Source organism: Rattus norvegicus, chromosome 15, assembly GCF_021556685.1.
Source record: "Rattus norvegicus strain SHRSP/BbbUtx chromosome 15, alternate assembly SHRSP_T2T, whole genome shotgun sequence".
Classification (NCBI taxonomy): domain Eukaryota; kingdom Metazoa; phylum Chordata; class Mammalia; order Rodentia; family Muridae; genus Rattus; species Rattus norvegicus.
Window position 1 is genome coordinate 87,850,281 of NC_141548.1, and position 18,604 is coordinate 87,868,884.

Genomic DNA, 18,604 nt, shown 5'->3' on the forward strand with positions numbered 1-18,604 from the left:
TTGTTATTTAGAATTAAGTTAAGAAATACACTTATGCAAATAAAGCTTTATAAAATTAATTATTGCCTGTGCATGCGTGTGTGTGTTTTATGTATAGGAGGGTATGGGAAGTCAGAGGACAACTTTGTGGAAATCATTTCCCATCTTTACATAGTTCAGAGGATCCGCCCTAGGTCACCGAGCTTGCTTGACAAGTGTCTTTACCCCCTGAGATTGCCCCTTGATCTTAGAAAAGCTCTTAAGAATAAAAACAACAAACAACATAACTTTAGAGCCGGTGTTATATACGAAAGGAGTTTAAAATAGAGGAAGTAAATGTCTCCAGATCCTATAGTAAAGACACTTCCAAAGGAGTAAACAAGAAGAGAGTTGAATGACGCACTAGTTAAAAAGGGAAACAGTCAAGTCCTTGGGTGGGAAGACAGTCTCAGAAGGATTCACTGGAGGCCTAGGTCTGGAGAGTTTAGGGACAGTGGCTGGAGAAGGATACTGCAGGTTAGACTCCCTTGGGGTCTGCAGGTGACAAGGCCATCACCACTCACCCAGATACTAGGGCTGGGGTCACCAGAACCTTTCACCTTAGGCATATGGAGGTGGGCTGTACCACCCAGCTGCCTGCCAGCTGTGTGTTTTCTCTGGAACTGAAGCAACATGTCTTTCTGAGGCACTGGCTGTTTGACTATGGAGAAGCATAACCGGCCTAGCAGAGAGGCCCACATTTCCGTGAGTGTAAAGCTAATGGCATATGTTTCAGGGGCCCTTGTAACCCCTGACAGCAACTGCAATTCCCCAGCCAGGAATGGGTGGGTGTTTTATACAAACAGGCAGAATAGATTTAAAAGTTGCTCTTCAAGGGCTCTTTAGGCTACAAGGACACCTGTGTTGGCTTGAGCTTGGAGTCTTTGAAACTACCCCAGAGATTCATAAAAGCAAATACCTGTGTCTTTTTCTCTGATTCTCACTTAAAAATAAGGATTTCTGGCCAGAGGATTCTCTAAATTTTAGCAATTAATTTGACTGAGAAGCTCTTTGCAATAAAAAGACACTCTTACCTCCCCCCCCAACCCCCAAAATCAGGCTGGAAATATGATAGATTCAGTTAATCTTCACCAGGCAATTTCAGACATTTTAGATCCACTTCTACTGTGTGATTAATTGCTTCAGCATTTGGCAAGTCTGGAATGGGAGAGCTTAGGAAGGGGAGCAGGCTGCAGCTGGCCCGATGTTTGTTACCGCTCAGGCCCGGCCTCTGTTCTTCCTCTACAAAGAGCAGCTGCTTTATGTCTGTCACAATCAATGGGATGACATTTCCGAACTGGTAATTACCAACAGGATTCCTGTTGATGCCTTTTGGAGCTGCCAATCTTTGGGGTAGCTCTTGGCTCCTTCTGAGGACAGTGTGTCTGCAGTTGGCTTTTTATCTCCCTCTTCAGACTTGAGCTGAAAGAGAGGTCTGTGTGGAGACTTGTAGCTCACTCTCTGGTGCTCTTTTCCTTCCCTTCATCCCCAGAGGGAATATTTAAGAATATCACAGAGACCTTAAAGCTCTCTGCACGTGGAGCTGGTTGAGGAGGGAACTGGGGGGAGGGGGGAGGTACCTCAGAAACATCCAGGAAAACTGAAGTGAGTTGTAAATGCTTTTAGGTTCTGTGGCGCAAAGGCCTTAATTTTCTAAGGCTTAAATGAGACTCTTCCTCAGAATTTGGTGCACATCAAAAGGAAGAATTTAGACAATTCACTGGCTTCAGTAATTCAGGAGAAGTACTCCAGGTTGGCCTATATCTCTTTACGCTATTATAGTCTTTCGAATTTCCACAAGCCATTTGGTAGGCAATTTTGGAGGCAAAACAAATAATGCTTTGACTTAAGGGCTCTTTGGGAGGGAAAAGCCATAGACTGTGCACAGGAATATGTCTGTTCCTTCCTTCCCTCGACAATGATTTCTTGCAGGTGTGATGTTCCAAGCGTTGTTTAAAAGCTGAGAACTGGAACAGTACCAAGTGGAGGCCGGAGTGGGAGTGGGGAAAACATTATTTAGATAGCTTCCAAAATTGCACTTTGAGACACTTTCTCCTGTCTTCCCCTTCTCAGCCTTTAAGATCCTAATAACTTACATATGTCCTCATCATCCGCATTGTCATAGTTTGATGATAAAGTGTTTATTGTCTCCCAGGCTTGGCGTCACAAGAATCAATACTCATTGAATAGTGATGAGGTTGAAAACGTGGAACGCAGCTATCAGCACATAAGAAAGTTAGGACAAAGCACATATTTAGAACGATATTTGAAATTTTTTAATTTGGAAGGAAATTCAAAAGCTGTGAAAAATGAGGGGAAAGGGAGAGGAACAATTATGGATGCCCTGATACACAGTCAGTTTACACCTTTATAAACCCATCACAAGTTAAAGCGAAAGATGCTTTCAATACACACAACAAAGCAGCATGGTCTGTGCTCACTACACATCCCAGGTCATGGGTGGCTCGAACTTGAGATGGCTTGCTAGGGTTCATGGCTACAGCATCTTGCATGCACAGATCATCCTACATATGCCTGACCCAGGAAATAAAGTTCCAGGCTTGACGGACAGATATGTATTGTTTTCATACATAGTAAAGTAAAAAACAAAACCACACAAGTCTGATCATGAGCTGGGGACCTTCTGTACGTACCACAGATTTTGTTGTTCCAGAAGTGAAAACAAGAGGATAAAGACCAAAGTCCATTGGTGGGTCCTAGAGTCAAGACCAAAGTCCATTGGTGGGTCCTAGAGTCAAGACCAAAGTCCATTGGTGGGTCCTAGAGTCAAGACCAAAGTCCATTGGTGGGTCCTAGAGTCAAGACTAAAGTCCATTGGTGGGTCCTAGAGTCAAGACCAAAGTCCATTGGTTGGTTCCAGGTAGAGGATGAAGAAAGACTAAAGTCCATTGGTGGGTTCTAGGGTCAAGACCAAAGTCCATTGGTGGGTTCCAGGGTCGGGATAGAGGAAAATGAAGACGTGGCTTGTGGTTTATTGTTTGTGATGAAAACATAGCTGCATAATCCAATATATTAAACACATCAAGCAGCAAGTTGACAAGAGTTGTATAATTTTGGAGAATCCTACCAAAGTCTGTACTGTGTGGGTTACAGTTATATGGCTGAGGAAAGAGGAGACAGTATCGTGAGAACCCACTGCTATGGTCCAAGTAGTGTTATACTTGGACCATATAAAGCGTTTAAGCACACATAGGTGTACTTAAAAAGCACAGGAGAAACAGGCTCCAAGCAGGTAACATGAGTTAGCTTGCCTCCTGGCGCCATGCTGCTGGGATGGTGACAGCAAGTCACGCATGTGTTTAAATTAGTTACAAATGAACAGATCTAAAAAGTTTACTTTGTCCTTCATCCGGGCTATAATTCAAGAGCTCGGTAGTCACATGTCTTCCGAGGTCCCCGGGGTTGAATATATATATATATAATGCTTGATTGCTCTGCTCTGCTCTGGGTGCTGAGCGATATGGTAAGACGACGTACAGCGCTTTACAGTTTGTCTCTGCGGGAGAATCTAGAGCAGAGTCTCTTTCAAGAATCTGAGTGTGAAGGCCTCTGGTGTTCAGGATAATAGTGGATTATCCTGGGAAGGAGAAAATCCCTTGTCATTTTACCCATTTGGGGGAAACTTGGAATTTCCCCAAAACATTGTCCTTGCACTCATGAAGTCTGGATATCATTTTGATGACTGTATCTGATAAACACCAGTGGCCATCTACCACATATTTACTCACCAGAGCATTGTTTGCAGTTGGAGCAACCTTGTCTTTAACTTCTTGTTCCCTTTTCTGATATAGACAGTGTTGATTGGAATTTGTACTTTCCTTCGAAGTGTCAAACCAAAATTGGTGGATTACTGTGGGGTGCCACAAATAAAGCAAATGTAATTCTTAGCTGTTCTAATGTCAATCATTCTTAACTTAAGAATATTGGATAATGCACAATGACATTCCTATAAAAAGATCAAAGTCACGTGTGAGACATTTCTCAGAGATAAGTACTCTGATAAGCATTTAACTTTTTTCTTTTTCCTTTGCTTCATATACCAAATATGCAAAGATTGAAATTATATTGTATATTACTTAGTCTTTTAGGTCTAACCTTTATTGACTTCTCTAGGTCTAGAAGCTAAGACGTGAGTAGTCACTAGCTGCCTATAAGGGTTGCCTAGGCAACATGCTAGTTCTAAGGCCTTGGTCAAATTCCTTCACCTCAGTGGCATTTCCTTGACTTGTCTGATGAAGGTAACTACTAATGTGCTTACCCCCTGGGTAGCTGTGAGGATCGGGTGGGCTCTTGGGACAAGCAAGGATACATGTCTTACACACGTCAGTTGTTAGCGCTATTTCAAAATGACCTACTTATTCTTTCTTAATGGTAGCCTTTCCTGAAAGATTTGTCCCCATTTCAGTATTTCTGAGGTTCCCAAGAGTATATAATATATATTATATAGCATATAGTACATATACCCAAAATACTATATTCCTTTCTTCTCCCTCTCTCTTTCCTCCCGACCTTTCCTTCAACAAAGATGCCAGATGGTTGTCCGTTTCTGTGTAAAAGCAGAAGAAAGACTCCTTCTACTTCACCGTGTAGAAAACCCTAACTGTATGTCCAAGGCTTAGTGTTAGGTTTGTTTCTCATGGAAGAGCAGATAATTCAAAGGTTTATCTTTCTTGCTTTTAATCAGCTGGGCTGGAACAAAGTGGGAGATGAGAAAAGAATCCTGCATTCATTACCTCAACTAACTTTTTATCTACACAGACATGTAGACTTCTTGAAGCTTCTCTTTATCTATTGCTTTGGCCAGTAGACTTAATATCCTCAACCAAATGCAGTACATTAGATATATTAGAATATATTCTTTGTTATAAGAAACAAGCAAGCTACTATCTATTAAAGGGCTAAATGCTACATAGCAGACACTACATGTTTTCTACACCCCTTTGATCTTAAACAATTCTTTGAAAGTACACTTAATGTAAAGGAGTGTGTATGTTATGTGTACCTTGAAACATGCATCTAAAACATAAATCATTGTATTACATTTCAGATTATATTCAATCTACACTCATTATTTATGATTAGAGAGTTTAAAGAGATTCCCAAATATATGTTTATTCATTCCCTTCCTACTTAGGTACATAAACAACAGCCAGAGCTGATTGTTCACTTTAGCAAATCGAGTTGAAGCTGCTGATTTGTAAAATATGTTATTTTTCTCCCACTGCGACCGTGGGTCACTTAGGAAAAGCCTGTTTGCTGAAGGAGCCCTGTTATCTTCTCAACTAAGCATTTGAATTCCCCCATCGCTTAACAACCAACCATCTCTTTCTAGGCTTCAGACTCAATGGAGTCTTCATGAAAAATCCCTGATATCCAGGGACAAGTCATAAGGCCTGTTTACTTTAGGTCATATATTGAGAGACTTCTGATGTACAGTTGTGAGGCTGATTGGAGTCACCATCCTTCTCATTATCCAGGGCAAAGAAAGCTCAAAGTAATTCCTCTTGTTTCTTATCCCTGCTTTCGATGAGGCTTCACCTTGTAGACACTGGAATGCTCCACTTCCTCTGCTCGGATTCAAAGGCAAATCTGTCAGTTATTTGAAGCCTAGCTTTTTTGTTGTGTGACGGTGATGGAATGACTTATAAGCGCCAACTTATTTAATCAATACATCACCTTTTCTTAATGTATTTTAGATATAATCAAAATTAACTTCCTAAAAGCATCAGGAGATTATCTGGAAGTCTGCTGGATCCCTTGCCTTTTCTTTGTTACTTGTGAGCCTTGGGTCATCAGAACTCAGGATTCTCAAGAAAACTATGATGCTGAGGTAAAAAGAGATGTTTTCACAGGCTTGTTCTGCCCCATTATTTATCAAATTTGAATTTTCCAAAGCCACATTCACTCTTATAAAGCATTCTGTCAAGAAATACTTTTTATAATATTGACAGTATCTTTATTTTTTGAATATAAAACAAAACTGTAATAGCTGGCTATTGCAGTGTTGTCTTGTTTCAGTGTCCAGAGGAATGGACAGAGTTAAGGGCAGACAAGGCTCAGGGACAGATTGCTGGAGCTTGCTGGCCACATGCTAACTGAGTTGGTAAGCTCCAGCTTCAGTTAGAGACTGTGTCTCAAAATATGAAGTGCAGATGACTGAGGAAGACACATGATGCCAACCTCTGGCTTCCTCCTCGTGCACACATTCTCACATATCCACATGCACACACAAGGAGACACTCACAAAAGAGGAAACCTATTATATAACTTCAAATGTTAACACCAGGATTGGGTTGGCTTATTAACAAATCAAGGATGACTGGATTAAAAGTATCTCACACAGTAACATTTATCTCTCAGGAAATGTCCAGGAGGAAGTTTTGGATAAGCAATGTTTTTGGCGTTTGCTTGTTTGAGACAGGATCTTATTGGTCAGCATTGTTACATTATGCTGGGAAGTTTCCCTGAAATGACATTGATTAGGACTTCCTAGAGTCAAAACAATCGGTTTTGGTAATATATTAATATAACCATTTGGCCTAAAAATAGATATATTGCATATAAAACATGAATTTAAAAAATATTAAAATGAGAGCATTTCCCCTTAGGTAAAATAGCCTATTAACTAATTAGTAATGATATATAAATTTATTTTCCTGTATAGTTATGATTTTTTTAAAAAAACCTTACATCTTGACTGTGATAAAATTTATTACTCTATATGGTGACCTAAAATATAATTTGAAAACCTTAGTGCTTTTCTTTGGTTTTATTAAATTCATTGTTTTAAAAATTAACTGCAGAGCAAATGATATGAAAGGCAGGCTTGCTAGGAACCTTGAGACACAGCAGTTACCTTAGGTCCAGCAAGAGAGAAAGACAACACTTCCTGGTAAACATAAAATAGAGCCTTCTTTAGAATGCCGTAGGAGTATTAAAGGTGGCATCTGACTCCCAGAGGCACGATAAACACGATCCTTTCGAAGGACAGGTGCTCCCCTCATTCTGACCCCTAATTCTCACCTATGCCACCTGTCACATGAGGGTCACGTCAAAGTCTCCCTTTGATGCACTGCCCAGTGTCAGCGTAGTTTAGCTTCCCGCATTTCGCTCATCAGAACCTTGTAGATTAGCTTCCCGAGACAGACTCTCCACGGCATAGCGGTTCAGAGACAACAGAATTCAATCTTGGTTTCCTCCCAATGGATAATACTGCCTTGGTAATTTACATACGTGTATAATCACACATTGTGGCATGGAAGAGAGGATATGAGAGGAGGAGGAGGGAGTGGAGGAGGAAGAAGTGGAGGAGGAAGTGGAGGAGGAAGAGGAGGAGGAGGGGTAACTCTAGGAGAATTCTTGTGGCAACAACATGGGGGAGTTTTCTTTTTTTAATACCTTTTGGTGGAGATATTTGCCAAGGTCACTGTGGGAATAGAATACAGAACAAAAGAAGAGCTGAGAAATTTCCTTCAGGTTCTCTGTGCCGCTCCCTAAGCCTGGGTACTGTTTTCACTAAGGGTCTGTGGTTAATTCCAAAGAAAGCCAGACTTACATACAGCAAAGGCAGCAAAAGAAGTTCTAAGTCCTAAAATCCAGCATGATGGCACAATGGCGGGGCTTCTCCTTTAGCAAATCATGATCATAGAAAGCGAAGAGGTGGGGCCAAACCACCTTGCTAGGCAAGGGCTAGCTGCTCAGTGAGGGCCCCATGAGGTATCTGCTGAGGGCATCAAGTTTGGAGTCAGATTTTACCTTGGACCCAAGAAATGACTACTGCACAACGATTTCCAGAAGACAGCTGACTTAGGGGCTGGGGAGACAGCTCAGTGGGTAAGGATGTTTGCTCTGCAAGCATGAGACCCGAACTTGGATCCCAGTGCCCACATCTAACAATGGACACGGCCATACACATCTGTGGCACCAGTGGGCAGACAAGGCAGGACGTTTGCTGGGGCTGACTGCCCATCTCCAGCTTCTGTGAAAGGCCCTATTTCAAAGGAATAAAACAGAAAATAAAAGAACAAATCACACAAAATCCTCTCCTGACCTGTTCAGGTGCATTCACAGATGCATGCTGTGCACCTGCTCGTGTATGTGTTTATAACACACACACACACACACACACACACACACACACACACACACACACACACACACATGCATACACACATGCATGCACACACATGCATGCACACACACATGCATATACACATGCATGCACACACATGCATACACACATGCATGCACACACATGCATGCACACACACACACACGCACACATGAAAGTATAAGATAGGTAATCAGGCAAAACCTTAAAAAATTGTATCAGATACACTCTGGTAAATATATACAATAGGGCCAAACTGTCTATAGCTTGACTTTTCTTTCCTGAAACATTACTTTCAAAAATTAGCTCTCTATCTTTAAATCTGCTGGCCTGCAAAAGGAGAGAGTAGTTTTAAGGTATGAGGTATAATTTAAATACAACATTTTTTTTCCTATAAACGTGGCACTCAATGGCATTCCATAAGTTCGTATAGTTGTGACTCCCATCCCCAATGTCCAGTGTTGGAATCTATCTAGCCCTTTAAGAAGTTCTCTCGTGTCTATTCAAAGGACTCCATGCCCATTCCTGATCCTGGAAAATCAATGATTGACTCTTGTCTCTATAAATTTGTAATTTCTAGAAATGTAATTTAAATGGAATGATAAAATTACATCTCTAACTCTTTTGATACAATTTATTTTTAAAGTTTTTCTATTTATTTACTAATTGGTTGGTGAATTATGCTCTCTGTCGTTGCAGCAATATTAAAAAAGGATGAGACCATTTTCTGGGTATCACGGCTCCATGCTGGGCCCCTGGTACTCTCGGACCCAGGCAGTCACTCCCTGGTGTTAGTTCTGGCACTGAGGGCCATATAGAACTAACCTGACTTTATCTCAGCGGCGTTTGGCTTCAGCAAGGCACCATGCCCAATTAGTCTAGCTATCTTCTGACCCCAGAGGTCTCTCCACTCCCACTGCTAGTCACCCTGGCCAGCTCTGGCCAGCCGGGAACTAGTTACCAGGTAACATCAAGACTCAACGAACTGTAACCCAACACCCAGACTTATATGTTAAATGCTCAATGTATAATACACCCACACAATAACTTACAACCAATTGATCAGGATATAAATCACCCATCTAGATAAGATAAATTTGTTTACAGAAATTCACCCCAGCTACCTTGGCAATCCAGGACCACTGGGTTCTGGGTCATCCTTCTCAGTCTCCATCTTGATTCTCCCTCCTTCTTCTCCCCGGCCTGACAAAACTTTGTCCCTGCCTTATTCTTTTCCTGTTCAACCATGGCCTTGATTTAACTTGTGCCTGCCCTCACCTGCATCAACCTACACTCTGTCTTCGGTATATGTGTTTGTTCTTCTGTCCACACACTATCGTATGTGTGTGGAGATCAGAGGAGAATCAGTTCTCTTCTTCCACCACATGAGTCTGGAGGATTGAACTCAGGTTTATGGGGTCAGCAGCGTATGCCTTCCCCACTGATCCTTCTCCCTGACCCCTGGTATATTGATTTTTAGATTCACCCATGATATATATATATATATATATATATATATATATATATATATGTATATATATATATATGACATATATATGACAGAAGATTATCTTACTGGTACTAGTATCCCATTACTTGTATTTCAATACATGTAGAATATGATATATGAAATATCTGAAAATTTTACTTTGTGTACTTTCAAATTCTGTATCCACAGAATTTTTGTGGTCATCTACCCTGACGCTCCTAGAAAATTCTTGTCATAGATGATCTTACAAGCAGAATTATATCATGTCTGTCCAACACCAACCATATCTTCAGATACTGTAACCGAGTTTTAAAAGGATTCACAATTGCCTCCAGAAGGAACAGTCTTTTAATTAATACGTCAAATGACTCAAGGCCATAGTTTCTTTATCTAAGGCACGTATGTCTAGTAAGCCCACTATTATTTAGATCATAAATTTCAGGGATGAATGTTAAATAGATGGGCTTTGGGAATGGATAGGACGTTATGGCCTTGCTGGGTTTCTGTGAGGCAGGCAGTGTTCATTTCCTGAAGAAGCTGGTGTCTCAGGAGTGAGAAGTTGACCATGGATGTGTGTCATGTGTACGACCCCAGAACCCAGTATCTTTTTTATCACAATGTTGTTTCCCTTGACAGTGTGGGACAAAGCTTGGGCCAATGAGGCCTGGGAAAACCCGTGTTCATGTATATTGTTGGGCAAAGAGAGTAAAAACTTACGATTGTACTGAAAGAGAACACAGTAGCACTAAAAAGGTGATGGGTACAGCATTTTCCCTGCTGTTTGTATTTTACTTCACTAACTACCAAGGGTTTGTTACATCATTTATAATAAGACCTGATTGACTAGGAAGAAAGCAGTAGGAAGAAAGAATTTGTTCCAATTAAAAACTGTATGGAAATTGTAGACAGAAAACACAGATATGAATTTCAGCTGTGCAGGCTTATGAATAACCTAAAGTTTAGTTTTCATACGCATTAAATAGTGATATTAGATTCTATCTTATAGTTCACCATGGAATCAAAACAGTGCATGCAGGGCTCACACTTCATTCTAAATCAGGGCTAGCATTTAGTCAACCTCACTCCTTTTTTTGCAGTGGACATTGAAATCACATTATGAGTCTGGCTGTGTGGGTAAATAGAATGGGGTGGATGTTATTACATAAGAAGACAAGGATGTAAGGAAGACAGATGTTTAAGCGCAAGTTTCCAAATAGCTACATTATTACCATTGATTTACTATAAAGAAAGTACAAAGACCAATAGAGAGACCGTGTCTAGGCTGGGGGCTGCCAGCAGAGATTCTCAGTTCTCTTGTGAACACAGTTAGGTGGATAATGTCTTTGTCTGGTAGACAATAGACCAAGTTTTAGAAAAGTGTGCACTGACTTTTTTCTTCCTTTGTGCTTCTCTTGTACGCCCTTCACAGTGCAAGGCTCAGAAATGTCTTTCTGTTGATGGGAGGGGAATGAGGGGTTGAGAACCAGATATGGGGAAGGACAGGAGAGATGGCAAGATGGCCATGAAAATGAATGGGAATCGGCAACTGACGGGGTTGAGGAGATGGGGGCATCTCCAGTGAGACAGAGACCTGGAGATAAGGGAGGCACCCAAGAATCAATGGGGGTGACCTTAGCTGTGACTCACTACTTTGAGGATATGGAACCTCGAGACAGTGCTACTTTTAACACAAATTATGAGACAAAGGGATATTTTCTTTTGCAATCTGCAAGCATATCTGGAATCTGGTTGTTAGAAGAACAGAAATCCCCAAACGAAACGCTCTTGTCTCTGCCATGCGTGAGGACTATTATCCAGGCATATTCAGGAGAGAGTGTACAGTGAGTGTGAGGTCTGACAATGGGATCTGCTGCCTACTCCAACGTTAAACTGCACTTAGAATTGTGCCACTGAGTGATGACTGCTGGGAGAAGGACAATCGGCTCCTCCTATGGATGAGCACCCTTATTGGTTGTTTAGTGCAAAGTGCTCACCTGTGAAACCACACAGACAGACACAGAAAAGAGAGAGAGAGACATACACATACACATAGACAAACATATATACACATACACACACACACAGACATTCACACACACACACAGATACAAACAATAGAATTCAGCATGTTGTGAGTGTATACGTTTGGGTATACACATATGCATGTATCAATGATAAAGAAAAATGGCTGTTAGCTTCAGTGGGGTATGGGGGAGGGGCTTGAGCAAGGTGGAAGGTACTATGGGGAGGGGAAAGAGAGGGAAAGGGATACGATTCTAAAGTTTAGTTAAAACCGTTTTTATAAACGAAGGTAACAAAATAGGCGGCCTTCCCTTTTGGGTATAGGTTAGCCACGTGTGAATAATGAGACATGAGAAGGAGAGTGAGAATCCGAAGCACGGTTCCAATCTGTTTGTCCCCTCAGGTGACAGAGCATAGGGGTAAGGAAGGTGTGGTCAGACAGGGAGGGACTGTCCACATCACCATGCGTGCTTCAGGAGGGATAGCTTGTATCAAAGGCCATTTATAACTCTCATAGTGTTAGTAATTTAGATAAGAAAAATCAATTTCTGTCTGGACTCTTCCCGGTAGTCTGTCTGCATCTGAGTTCTGCTGAAGGGAGTGTTACTGTTGCCTCTTCTGCAACTGCAACTCTTCAGAGAAGTCTGGATTTTGTGACCGCCCCCACCCCTCAGGATGATGAATGGGGCAAGTAAGAAAACACTGCATCCCACATTCAGGGAGGGGTATGTGGGTCAGATGCCTCTCATGGACCAAGAGTCACCGTCAAGTCATAAAAGGGAAAAGGCCTGAGCAGAAAGTGAAGTGAGTTAGGAGGGAGGATAGAGTAATAAGCTATGACAGCTGAGGATGGCCAAGTCCTTGGGTCCCAGATGGTGCACACAGCCGGTCAAGGATATTATGGTTCCCTCCAAGGGGCACAGTCCATGTCAGGGGCTTGTGCCTTTGATAGACATGTCCAGGTGAGTCAAAACGTCCATGTAGAGAAATACTGACTGGCTCCAAAGCAAACTAAGACCCAACCCATTCTTAGGGCCTTGTTTCTTGTTAGTCATCATGGGGAAATTATGGTTTGTAATAGCAGAATGGACACAGAAAAGTGGATTGCACAGTCTTTCTGCCTCTTCTGCTACCCTGGAACAATGGAGACAGTGAATTCCTTAGACTCCATGCTACTCCTAGTAAGAGTAGGGTACACTTGTAAGAGTAGAGTAGGTACATGGGTCAAACCTGTGACCAACTTTTCAAATGGTTTGTCCCCTAACCAATTTAAGATCTAATCGTGGTGTTTTCTTTGGTTCCGTTCTTTACCCACATCCATTCTCACTTGATAAATTTGCTTTGGAAAGCATCTACTTGTGTGGTTTCTTGACATCCTTTACAGACTTTGACTAATATTTCTATTAACCTCCAAGATTTGGCCTACTTAGCAAACTCCAAACTTATTTGTTCAACTAACTACGTAGCCCAGATGTTCTTGTCACTTGCACATTCTAGGAACACATAACACTGCATGTCCTCACGTGATCATTTTACCTTGCCTCTCATAACCACTCTTCTGGCCATCTGTGTTATCGGAGTAAGTAGGACCATCATCCACATGGTCTCCCAGCTTGTCCTTGTGCTGGTTTGTTTTTTGAAAACTTGCCATAAACCTCGACCTATCTAGGAAGAGGTCATCTTAATTGAGGAAATACCTCCATAGAACTAGCCTGTAGGTCAGTCTGTGGGGGAATTGTCTTGATTAATGATTGATGTGGGAGGGCCCAGCCCAGTGTGGTCAGTGCCACTCCTGGGCAAGTCATCCTGAATAGCATAGGAAAGCAGGTCAAGCAAGCCAGTAAGAAGGACTGTTTTGTGTCTTTTGCTTTAGTTCATGCATCCAGGATCCTGCCTGTACTTCCCTCAATAACAGCAACCCAGGACTTTTCAGTGGAAATAAACCCTTTTCTCTTCAAGTTGCTTTTGGCCATGGTGTTTTATCATAGCAATAAAAACCTAAGTGAGACAGTCTCTTTAGTCCCCAGTTACAATCAGTCTTCAGGTGTACCCCAGGAGCATCTTTGGGCCCTCTTCTATACCCCTCTCCCACTCCATCATTTTGGGTCTTCCTTCTTTCTTGCTTAGATCCTTGCAGAAACATTCTATATGATTTTGCCAAGGTCAGACTTGTTCCCACTAGTACAGCCACTCCGCTGCCTAAGCTATTCTAGTCAAGCCTTTGTTAGCTTTTTTTTTGTTTTTGTTTTTGTTGTTTGTGGTCTGAGATGAAGCCCAATTCCGGATACACATATGTATACCCAGCATGTGTCTCTGGCTCATCTGGAGGAGGCATGTATTGCCATGCTCTGAGTTCTAGCTAATGCATGTTTTCCTCTTCTTCAAGAATGCTACTCTAGGTCCTGCTCTCTTGCTCTTGCTCCTGCTCCTTACCCTCTGTCTCCCTATCCCCCACATGTGCTCATGGCTGGCATTTACTGCTCCTCTATTTTCTCTCTCTGCCTTTCTCTTAACTCCTCTCTCCATGTCCTGAATAAACTCCATTCTATACAAAGAAGAAGAAGAAGAAGAAGAAGAAGAAGAAGAAGAAGGAGGAGGAGGAGGAGGAGGAGGAGGAGGAGGAGGAGGAGGAGGAGGAGGAGGAGGAGGAGGAGGAGAAGAAGTCTACTTCTATTTTATATTCCTGTTCTTGTAAAGTTTAAAAGAAATAACTCAATATTATCTTATTGCCCCTTCTTTTATCTCTGTCTCTCTCTGTCTCTCTGTCCCTCTGTCCCTCTCTGTCTGTCTCTGTCTGTCTGTCTGTCTGTCTGTCTGTCTGTCTGTCTCTCTCTCTCTCTCTCTCTCTGTGTGTGTGTGTGTGTGTGTGTGTGTGTGTGTGCATTCTTTTGCAGACACTTGTTTCTCTGTCAGTTTTGGGCACTGTGTGCAGTCCTGGAGACATTAGATTTTTATGCCTAGTGTCTAGCATTATAGCAGATTCTCATTACATGCTGAATGTAGGACTGTGGAATCTCACAAAGGATTTAGTAATCATATAGCTTGTCTGACCAATGTGGCTAATTATGACACTATTTCCAGTGGCCTTGAGAGAAATCCGTAGGGCCTGAGTCTGTCCTAGGGGACAGGAGTTTTGACTCCGTTGAAAGCATCTTCCATTACATAGCATGGTAGGTCTCAAGAAGTGTTTTTTGTGGGAGAAATCTTTAGTTTTAGAATCAAGGGAATCTAACAAAGACAATGGAATTTATTGTTTAAGAAGAAAGAAAAACAGTGAACACTCCCAAGGAGTTATACTAATAATTTCTGTATTCGAGGCAACATACCTGCAAGTGTTAAGGGGAGGGATCAGTACAGACTCAGAGAAGGACTCTCAGCAGCAACAGTGAGACAGGCTTTTCAGTTAACACTGGATACTTTAGAGATAATTCTTCTCCTGTGCTTGAGAGTAATAGCGATGAGGAAATGTCACCGGGGATCCATGTTCTCCTTGAGGGATCAGCAGTAAAGGGAACGGGGAAGCAACGTTTCTTTTGAAGGGAAGCCAAGAGCATGCGTCATCATTCTGGACTCCCTATGTAAGGTGAGTAACTTGATTGGAAATACCTGCTTCTAGAGGAAGTTTTCATAAAAAAGTTAGTTGCATAAAATTAATGAGGTCTGGAGAGAAAAAAATAATATTAGAGTTTTATTCTTGAGTGAAGGTGCTAAGAGAGCACACATTTGTGATGGAGAAGACAAATTTGGGATGTTTCCTTTATGTAGTACAAATACAGCTACACACAAGAGTCACTTGGTAGAGAAATAATGAATCAGATTTTTAGTGTGTGTGCCTACCTCACCTGGCTAAACTGGGAGAGATACAGGCTCCGGGAGAGAAACGTATTTCTTTTTAAGAGAGCTTTTAGGAGTGAAAAAACACAGTTTAAGTATGAGTGTCAGGCCCATCTGCTCAGTGGTTGAGAACAGGACTTGGGGAGCTTACAATGGGAGCCAGATGCTACTCTTGGGGAAGACAAGACTAGGAGGCTAGATCTGGAGATGTCAGTGGGGCTGCGCTGAGGCGGCTGAAGAGTCGAAACCTGAGCCTTTGAGCACAGAACAGGTCAATTGTCTGACTGAGACGAGAGCAGAGAAAGCAGCGGAACGGCAGAGAGAGACATGGTCATAAGGATTTCCATCGAGAGGGCCTGGGGAGATGGTGCAAACCACCCAGGCCAACCACTGTGAAGAACAAGGGCGTGACGGAGAGGTGGGGAAGATGGAAGAGAGGACCAGTACAAGCATGTGGAGAGAGGCAAAACTGGAGACTGGAAGGCAGTGCGAGGTGTGAGAGAGTGCTGAGGTTGATGGTGAAACAAGTCCTTGCCCAATGGGCTCTGTCTGTCCTTCTTCCTTCCTTCCTTCCTTCCTTCCTTCCTTCCTTCCTTCCTTCCTTCCTTCCTTCCTTCTTTTCTTCCTTTCTTTGCCTGTGGGGGGGGGGTCCAAAGGTTTGGGGCATACATGGAAGGACTGGGAAACGAATGGGAGTATTTGATTTGAAATTCCAAATCAATTATGTTGAAAAGAAAAGAATTTCCACTGGGAAAAGTTGGAATACTTTTTTTTTAAATACTCTTTGTTGTGTGAATGCAGAGCTATGTAAGAGGGTAGAAGAATTATAGCTAGCTTGCATATCATCCTGTTCTATAACAGAACTTTATTTTCATTTTCTAAAATCCTCACTGACAACGGTGAGATCTGAGGCGACTTTCCGTTCTTTTGACAGCCTGTGCGAGCAGATCGCCACCTTCTCCCTGATTTCAGAACTTGAGCAGTCTCCATGGAGTGTCCATGTATGTCCCCAGCAGACTTGTCATGTCTCATGATCTAGAACTCCACCCCCAACCCTGTCTTCACCACCCATAGTCTAAATACATTTGCTTTCTTTTCATTTCTTTAGTACTTTTCCGTCTACTTATAGGGATTTGACAAGATACCCTATCGGTGTGTGATTTATCCCAGGAAATACACTGGTCTTCTAACCGATTGGTTGAAAATAGAGTCATTTCACTGGATCTATGTGTAATGATCCCTAGAATACTTTAAGACACCAAAATCTAAGGATGTTTAAATATCTTATATAAAATGTCCAAGTATTTACACGTAACCTACACACGTTTCCCTCTGCATGCTTTAAGTCACTCCTAGAACTGTTGTAACACTTAACACAGTGCAAATAGTTTTGTCCAGCGATAATGACTAGAAAATAATATCTGTGTGTATTCAGTACAAGAATATATATTTTTTTAAATCTGTGGATTTGGTTGGCTCTGAAGATATGATCTCACAGGCAACAGAGAGTCAGCAGCACGTTATTTTAACACAGAATGACTCCAATTGTTCAAGTCCTATGTGGGTCACAGTGCTAGACACTTCGTGGGTAGGACCTGGTGATCTTTTAGGACAGGAGGGCTTTCTAAAACATTTTGAAAATGCTGGATTCTAGTGTCTTACAATAAGATAATGCATGGGTTATTTGGGAATGGGTTACACGGAAAATCCTAGTCAAAAGAAAAACATTAGTATTCCTGTCATTGTAAAGTCCCAGAACAGGGAGAGCTGAGGAATTTGCAACTGAATCTCCTTCTCCAGGCCCTTTAGCACCTTCTAACGATTTCAAAAATCAGGGAATAGGCCACAGTTTGCTGAAGGGATAAGTGTTTGAGAGGCAATGAAGTTTACTTGAAGAATTTAGAGTCCATTTTTATTTGAAGTACAGTGTGAATGGACCCACAGTACTGAGGACCCTTCTGGGCCTGTTTAAATAGTGGCTCCGATTTCCTTTTTGAACAGTTCTGCCTGTCAGCCGGTGAGGGTTACAAATACTGATCTGTGTTCTGTGAAGCCCTCTTCTGGGACAGGGCATGGTGTAAACTCCTTGCAACCTAATCCTTTAAGCACCAGCCCAATCCACACACCTGCAATGAAGTTTTCTTGACAAGTCCGGTCTCCAGTCCTTCCATCAAATGCGTACGCACCGGCTGCAGTTGCACTCTTGATCTGGTCTCTCACGTGTGTGTAGCAAACTGGAAAGTCTCATCCACAGAGATTCTGGGCACGGTTGCTGCTTAAGAGAAGATATGGCATATTTTATTAACTTCCTATTATGAGCCAGGCACCACCCAAAGTCTGGATACTTAGCCGTAAATAAGGCAGACAAACATTCTGGTCAGGGAGACAGACGATGACGACCAGACAAGGGAAGTGGAAGCAGATGAGATAATGGCAAACGTTGTTAGAGCTTGGAGGACAGCAGATCAGGAGCAGGAGCCACATGGTGACCATGTCCAGGAGGGAGGGTCACACGATGTGGCTTTGTATTCCACAGTTATATGCACCGCTGGAGACTGCCCCATAGTGTAGTAGGAGTGTGAATTTCCCAAGGGATGTGTGATGTAGTTGGGACAATGAAGCCCAGCCTCATTTTCTTTACTATGTTGCTTTCCTTGGGGACGTAGGAGAAAGCATGGGTCATAAACTCCCCGATACAGCCTAGTCATTCAGAATGGCCAACATCCTAGTGAGTCCAGGAACAGGGCTCTGCGATGCAACAACTGGTTTTGTAGAGTTTCCTAACTTGTTCTGTGCCATGATGCCTTTGACAGTTTGTTGGCGCTTGTAGAGTTCTTTTCTGAGTAACCGTGTATAAACACAGTACATGAGCTTACCATGGTAACGAGCAATAACAAATACAGTGTGCTGGTCTCTGAGCTCAAGGCTGATAACCACTCAAAGGCCATACCGGGCTTTTGCTTGTTCGTTTTTGTTTTTGCCTTATTTTTTTCCTCATCAGGAATACTACAAAGTAGAAACTAAATGTCTGGAACCAGACATCTTCTTCTACAGATAGAGCAGAATGAGAGTTAGGAACCCAAGCAAAGCACATCTAACAGCGGAGAAAG